Here is a 7,535-nt window from a genome sequence, read left to right on the forward strand (position 1 = left end):
CATTGCACAAACAAGGTCTTCAAAAGAGAGTCTGCACACACCAGCACTGCGATGTCCATTTCCACAATAGTCGTTGTGCTTATAATACCTTTCTGGTGCACATGGTGTACTACACCTTCAGCATCTCCATCCACCCTGCCCCCTTTCCAGCACACCATCACAGCTACAAACTGTCATTTATACTACATGGGGGCTATGTAAGGGTAACGCGGCTGCCATACACCAATGCATGTGTTATTGCACGCCATTATGTAACAATACGCTTATATGTTTGAACTTGTAGTGCACTTACAAAACTGTCTCACAACTGCTTACCTGCAACTATTTGTAATGTTTGTATTTATGTTTTTTTTAATCCGGTGCCATTCTTTCGCAATGACAAAATTTCATAAAACCTCATATTGCAAACCGTTTATAGTCCCACTACAATACAAACAATTACTTTACACATATTGCTACTATGATCATTCTAGCCTTACTCCTACTACATTTCCTACAATACACATACTACTACTGTAGTCATTGTGCCCAGTGCACATATGCTAAGGGGCATGCCCTGGGATCATGCCCCCCAGAATCTAGCCAATGACCACAACACAATTAACTGAATACCAAGTGACTATCGTACACAGTGAACTAATGAAACTCACCCCCAACCCCTGCAATCCAAATGATATACGCAAAATGTTTGTGGACATCGAAGAAAAAAACACGCCCGATTTTGCACTTTTTAAGGCCATATCCCATCCCATCCTCATCACCCCTCAACTACCCAGATATTGTTTTATTAGTTTGACGAGTGCAAACTTGTGTTCCTTAATATAATTGTACTGCGATGTTCGCAGACACCAGCGAATGTCTGCAAATCCAACATTGCAGGCGTTTCCAAAAATCTGCCGCACGTGACGCTTTTCACTATCCAATTAGCGGGCGTATCCGATGTCCGCCAACCTCATGCCCACACAATCCAATCGGGCGCCCATCTGCGGACCGAAGCAGGAAGTCAGTTTGCGGACCGAACCCATATATCACAACATTTCTCTGCATACTTTTTGGGCATTTTACCAGAGAAATACTGGACGGATGAACACCAAATTTAAAAAGCATGCTTTTGGGACCAAGCCGTATCTCGTGCCACAAATTTGGAAAAAAATCCATCCAGCGGTTTGGCCTGTAGGTGTGGTCAAAATCTTTTTCCTACTGTGTCTATGGGAAAAACAACACATTTTGCGACCACCACTTTACCTTTGCACCCCTTGCACAAAATCTCACAAAGCTTTGCAGGATCAATAGAACCTGGCTGTATACTTATTTTGCAAAGTTTCATGCAGATTCATCTAGGGGGGCGAAGTTATACACCTCCCAAAAAGTGCTCTTCCTACGGGTTGAGCAATTTAACCATAACTACACAGCTGCTACCGCAGTCTGTGTAATGTTTATTTAAATTAGCTGTCTCTGTATATGTGTATGTATGTATCTGCACCAGTATGTTGCTGTCAATGGTGTTTTTAATGCATGCAAGTAGTGTGACTGGTGGGTGAAGTGTTATATGTGCCAGCCCACCCCCCCTACATTTAGCAGCTCTGGGGGCCACCAAATGATGGGGTGGGGACTGCTGTGTTGCTTTGTGGAGCTAAGGTAAGTGTTTTGTTTTAAAATTAAACGTGCGCATGTGTATATATGTGAAGTAAACAAATGGTGTATGTGTATGTATGTGCACAAGTATTTCGGTGTCAATGGTGTGTTTGTTTTTATATATGCGTGAATGTAAGGAGTTGTGTGACTGGTGGGTGAATTCATGTTGCATGTGTCTGTCCCCACCCCTAAATTAGTGGCCCCGGGGGTCATTAAATTTAGAGGTGGAGACTGCTGGGTTGTTTTACCTTGATGCACGGAACCATGCATCAAGGGTGAAGAAAACATAAGGGCAGAGCCAGGGACGATGTCCGAGCCTTTCAGCTTTTTCAGTTGAAAATGGCATTGATCCTCGAGGGGCCCGCAGCAACTGCCCCATGTTGCCAGTCAGCAGACTTGTAACACAACACCATATTCCTTTCTATATTACTTTCATTCTGGGGCTTGAAATGAACGCTTTGAAGTGCTCGCCTTTCAAGTTGTGTTTGCTGGAGCCCTTCCACCTGTCACTTCTCTGGGGTATACAGAACTGTAATCCCCTTGTCTTTTAACACTGGTTCCTCCACACCAGCCTCTTGCTGACAAAGAAAGAGTTAAAGCTTTTGAGTGGGAATTTACAGGGTAATTCATAGAATTTCGCACAAAAGTGGGACACGCGGCTGGCACACAGTGTGCGTGTGTGAATGTCTGCGCCAGCCGCGTGCGCTAAAATCGATTTCCGCGCACCGCGTATTCATGGATTTTAGCCTCCAAAACCAGCCGTGACGCAGAGTGGCGCAGCGACCCTGCAGCAGTGCCAGTTACGCACCCAAGAACACCCTCACGCAAGGAAAAGCCATCAAAATTCCCAATTCAGCGCAAAGGGCTGCGCTAACCCTTGACCAGTTTACAGGGCTGCCAAACAGCAAAGCCAGGTGGGGAACGTGTATAACTGGGGTGCGCGTGAAGTTTCACACGCGAAAGGGCCTGTGCGAGTGGGGTACGTGTATTCCTGGGGTTCGCGTGAAGCTTGAGACGCGAAAGGGCCCTGTAGAGCGGGGTACGTGTATTATGGGGTTCGCAGGAAGTCTCACACGCCATTTCAGCAGGGTACGTGTATAACTGGGGTTCGCAGGAAGTTTTACACGCGAAAGGGCCCTGTGCGAGTGGTGTACGTGTATTCCTGGGGTTCGTGTGAAATTTGACACGTGAAAGGGCAATGCCCGTGCGCGACACATCACAGACACGCTTACGCGCAAAGGGCCTTTGGTCCAATGAAATCGCGTACGTGTGCTGACCCGCTTACGCGCTAAGGGCCTTTCCTCGAATTACACGCTGACGTGCACATTTTTCACGTGCCAAATCACTCCGTATCAGGCTGGCCATGAATACACACACGGAAGACCACGCTCCTGCCCTGAAGGCCATTTTCCTGCCCCCCCAGAGCCCCGAGCACGCTCCCACCTGCCATCTGCTGCTGCCTGACTGTCTGCTGCTGCCTGACTGTCTGCTGCCCACGTGCCCTGCTATTTGGTGCCTGCACATCAGCCATCTGCAGGGGTCCAGTTGCTGTGTCCACCCCTGCTGGAACAGAAAACTCCCGACTGGCATACCATCGCTCCACAGCCCAGCCCCAGGACCCAGTTGCCCAACCACTCCTGCCTCTGGGGTTGCCATGTCGGGCACATCTCCATCTGGCACCACTGGCAACCCCGAGCCAGAGAGGCAGAGGGCCACCAGCTTCACTGCCACCAAAGTTGGTGTCCTGGTGGAGCATGTCCTGGGGCATTATGATGCCCTCTTCGGAGCATCACGCGCCAACAAGGAAGGACGGGAGAGGATCTGGGACGACGTAGTGGTTGCCATCAACGCGGAGGGGGTGGCAACCCGCAACATCAAGCATGTCAAGAAGCGCTGGTGCGACTTCAGGTCCAGGACCCTCCACAAGGCCCGGCGCCTCGTGGAAGGGGGGGCGGGCACGCATGAGTAACATCCAGATGAGGGTCCTGGAACGCATAGGCCCAGCGCTCCACGCCCAGATCCTTCGGAGGCAGACCTGTCTGGAGTTGAGCGGTAAGTGGCCAAGCATTGCTGTGTGGGACAGGGCATGTTGCAGTGTGCTGCTAGTCTGATGCTTGCCTGTATGTGTGACATAGGCAATGTATGGATGTATGTGTGCAGGGACATCATGGTCATGCATGTGAGACCAGTTATGTGTGAACCACATGGTTGGTGCATGTGTTTTAATGCAACATGGGGAGCTCTATGCGGAATGCACACATGAAAGCATCGCTGTCTCTGTTCCTGGACATGAAGGGGGGTGAGGAATGGGTGCTGATGTCATGTACTTGTATGGTGCACGTGTGTGTGTGTGCCAGAGAAGTGTGTGTGTGACTTTGAAACGCCATGGCTGCATGTGACTTTGAAGGTAATATCTTGGTTTACAGGGGCCCTTCTACATGGATGTTGATTGCAGGCGCCGAGACTGTTTCTGCATGTGTGTTGTGTGCATTGACCCATGGGTTGTGGAATGACAGGATGGAAGTGACATTTGACAGTGCCACTCATGTGTTATTGCTTCCTGTCTAGGGTATTTTGTACTGTACCCTGATGCTTGTGTTCTATGTCTCCCTCTATGCAGCGTCAAGTGAAGAAGAGGGCGGAGACGGCGCTGTGGAGCCAAGAGGCGCGGATGCTTACACTGGGCGGCGACGCAAGGCCCAGCCACCCTCCCAGGAATTACCATCATCCGGGACCGAGGGGGCTGGTGCTGCGTCTGCCACAACGGCTGTGGCCGAAGGGCCGGGTGAGCCCCCACAGGGGCTTCCAATGGCAGAAGACGGTGTGGAGACATCCAGGTTGGTGGTCTCCACAGAGGAGGAGGAGCCCGCTACTGAGCCGCACATGGGGTCTGGTGGGGGTAGTACCACTGGTGCAAGTGGTGCAGTCCTGGGCCAGGGGCAGGAGGCAGCACAGGTCACCACGGAGGGGCCTGTGCATGTCGCTGTCCCTGACCCTGTGACTGCACCACCATGCACCAGCAGGGAGGCCCCGTCCCAGGCCCGTCCGCAGGTAAGGGTGAGTGACATGTCATCTGCCTCTCCACTACTTGCGGACGAGGGGTCCCACGAATGTATGGTCTCCGACCTGGTTGGTGGGTCCCTACATGTGTTGCGCACTCTGGTGGACCTCTCCTCCTCTGTGGAGACTATGCGCCAGTCGTTCTCCACACCGTCTTCCGGACCAGATTCCACGAGGGCCCCCTGTGGGCCTGGCCCAACAAACACAGCCAGCTTGGTGGAGCTCACATCCCTGCCACAGTTGCGAGTTGCTGGCCCAGCAGGGGTGGACACCACAACTGGAGACCAGCTGATGGAGGATGTGCAGACACCATCAGACACGGCACATGGACAGCAGCAGCAGGAGCAGGCTCTAGGTGGGAGTAATGATGGCTCAGGGCCTTCAACATCGGAGGGGCAGGCATCGGCCAGAGGGCAGGAGGACCCAGGACTGGAAGTGCCTTCCGTGTGACAGACGTTAATCCATGCTATAGGTGCGGAGCGGCAGCGGGCAGAAGAGGCACGGCTCACGATGGTCAGGGCGGAGAACTCCATGCGGAGGGCCCTGAGGTGGGCCGAGTGCCTTGAGGCAATTCGCAGGGAGTTGGAGGAGAACATGTCGTCGTCCCTGCGAACCTTCGGGGCCATGGAAGAGGACCGCCTCCAGGACATTGAGCAGGAGTTCGATGATGCCCTGGCCCGGGACATCCAAAGTGAGCCGTCGGACTAGTCCACTGCCCTTGTAAATACTTTTTAGAGTTAGGTTTCCTTTATGTTTTCCTTTTATTTGTGGTCAATGGACAATGCCACCCAAATTTGTATATAGTCATATTTTTAGGTAGGTAGGTGGGTTTCAATTGTTTGGTTGGGATCATGGACCCTTTACATCCTTGGACAATGGATTGTATATAGTTTCATCATGTATCCTTTTTTTTTTGTTTTGCATTATGGACATGGAGCAATGGATTTTTTTTCCCTGGACAATGGATTGCGAATAGTTTGACAATGGATTCACTTTTCTCTTTTTTTGGTTATGAACATGAAGCAATGGATTTCTTTATTTCTTTTTCATTTCCTTTGGATTTGCGTTGTTGGAGGCTGACTTTGGACTGTTTTTCGTTCAAATTCATATGGATTGGTTGTCATTTTCATTCAATCATCATTTTCACATGCTTTTCATTTCATGTTTCATATTTTGGTATGCTTTCATTTCATTTTGGATTTCATGTACATAATACATTTTCATTTTTTAGTTCCATGTGTGGGATTCGCTCATTGGCTTGATGCATGTGAAAATGTGGGTTTACACAAGCAATGCCAACCAGTATATGTGTGTGGCGGACATGTGTTGATGTACATAGTTTTGACTTTTGGTTTGTGTCATGAGATCAGCATTTCACTGCTGGGGGGTGGGGGTGCAAGGGGACATGAGTGGGACATGAGTGGGGGCCTGCTGGCAGGTGTCCTGCACTGCTGGGGGGGGTGGGGGTGCAAGGGGACATGAGTGGGGGCCTGCTGGCAGGTGCCCCTGACTGCTGGGGGGTGGGGGTGCAAGGGGACATGAGTGGGACATGAGTGGGGGCCTGCTGGCAGGTGCCCCTGACTACTGGGGGTGGGGGTGCAAGGGGACATGAGTGGGACATGAGTGGGGGCCTGCTGGCAGGTACCCTGCACTGCTGGGGGGTGGGGGTGCAAGGGGAAATGAGTGGGGGGCCTGCTGGCAGGTGCCCTGCACTGCTGGGGGGGTGGGGGTGCAAGGGGACATGTGTGGGTGCCTGCTGGCAGGTGCCCCTGACTGCTGGGGGGTGGGGGTGCAAGGGGACATGAGTGGGACATGAATGGGGGCCTGCTGGCAGGTGCCCCTGACTGCTGGGGGGTGGGGGTGCAAGGGGACATGAGTGGAACATTAGTGGGGGCTTGCTGAGAGGTTCTCTGCACTGCTGGGGGGTGGGGGTCCAAGGGGACAAGAGTGGGGGCCTGCTGGCAGGTGCCCCGACTGCTGTGGGGTGGGGGTGCAAGGGGACATGAGTGGGACATGAGTGGGGGCCTGCTGGCAGGTGTCCCTGACTGCTGGGGGGTGGGGGTGCAAGGGGACATGAGTGGGACATGAGTGGGGGCCTGCTGGCAGGTGCCCCTGACAGCTGGGGGGTGGGGGTGCAAGGGGACATGAGTGGGGGCCTGCTGGCAGGCGCCCCTGACTGCTGGGGTGTGGGTGTGCAAGGGGACATGAGTGGGGGCCTGCTGGCAGGTGCCCCTGACTTCTGGGTGGTGGGGGTGTAAGGGGTCATAAGTGGGACATGAGTGGGGGCCTGCTGGCAGGTTCCCCTGACTGCTGGGGGGTGGGGGTGCAAGGGGACATGAGTGGGACATGAGTGGGGGCCTGCTGGCAGGTGCCCTCCACTGCTGGCGGGTGAGGGTGCAAGGGGACATGAGTGGGGGCCTGCTGGCAGGTGGCCTGTACTGCTGGGGGGTGGGGGTGCAGGGGGTCATGCGTTGTTGATCAGTAGTGCAAGGTGACATGTGGCTTGGCTGGGGGGCATGCCCATGGTGGATGGGGGGTGGGGGTGCAAGGGGACATGAGTGGGACATGAGTGGGGGCCTGCTGGCAGGTGCCCCTGACTGCTTGGGGGTGGGGGTGCAAGGGGACATGAGTGGGACATGAGTGGGGGCCTGCTGGCAGGTGCCCCTGACTACTGGGGGTGGGGGTGCAAGGTGACATGAGTGGGACATGAGTGGGACATGAGTGGGGGCCTGCTGGCAGGTACCCTGCACTGCTGGGGGTGGGGGTGCAAGGGGAAATGAGTGGGGGCCTGCTGGCAGGTGCCCCTGACTGCTGTGGGGTGGGGGCGCAAGGGGACATGA

Source organism: Ambystoma mexicanum, chromosome 3p (assembly GCF_040938575.1).
Source record: "Ambystoma mexicanum isolate Mex_15411 chromosome 3p, UKY_AmexF1_1, whole genome shotgun sequence".
In the NCBI taxonomy this organism is placed as follows: domain Eukaryota; kingdom Metazoa; phylum Chordata; class Amphibia; order Caudata; family Ambystomatidae; genus Ambystoma; species Ambystoma mexicanum.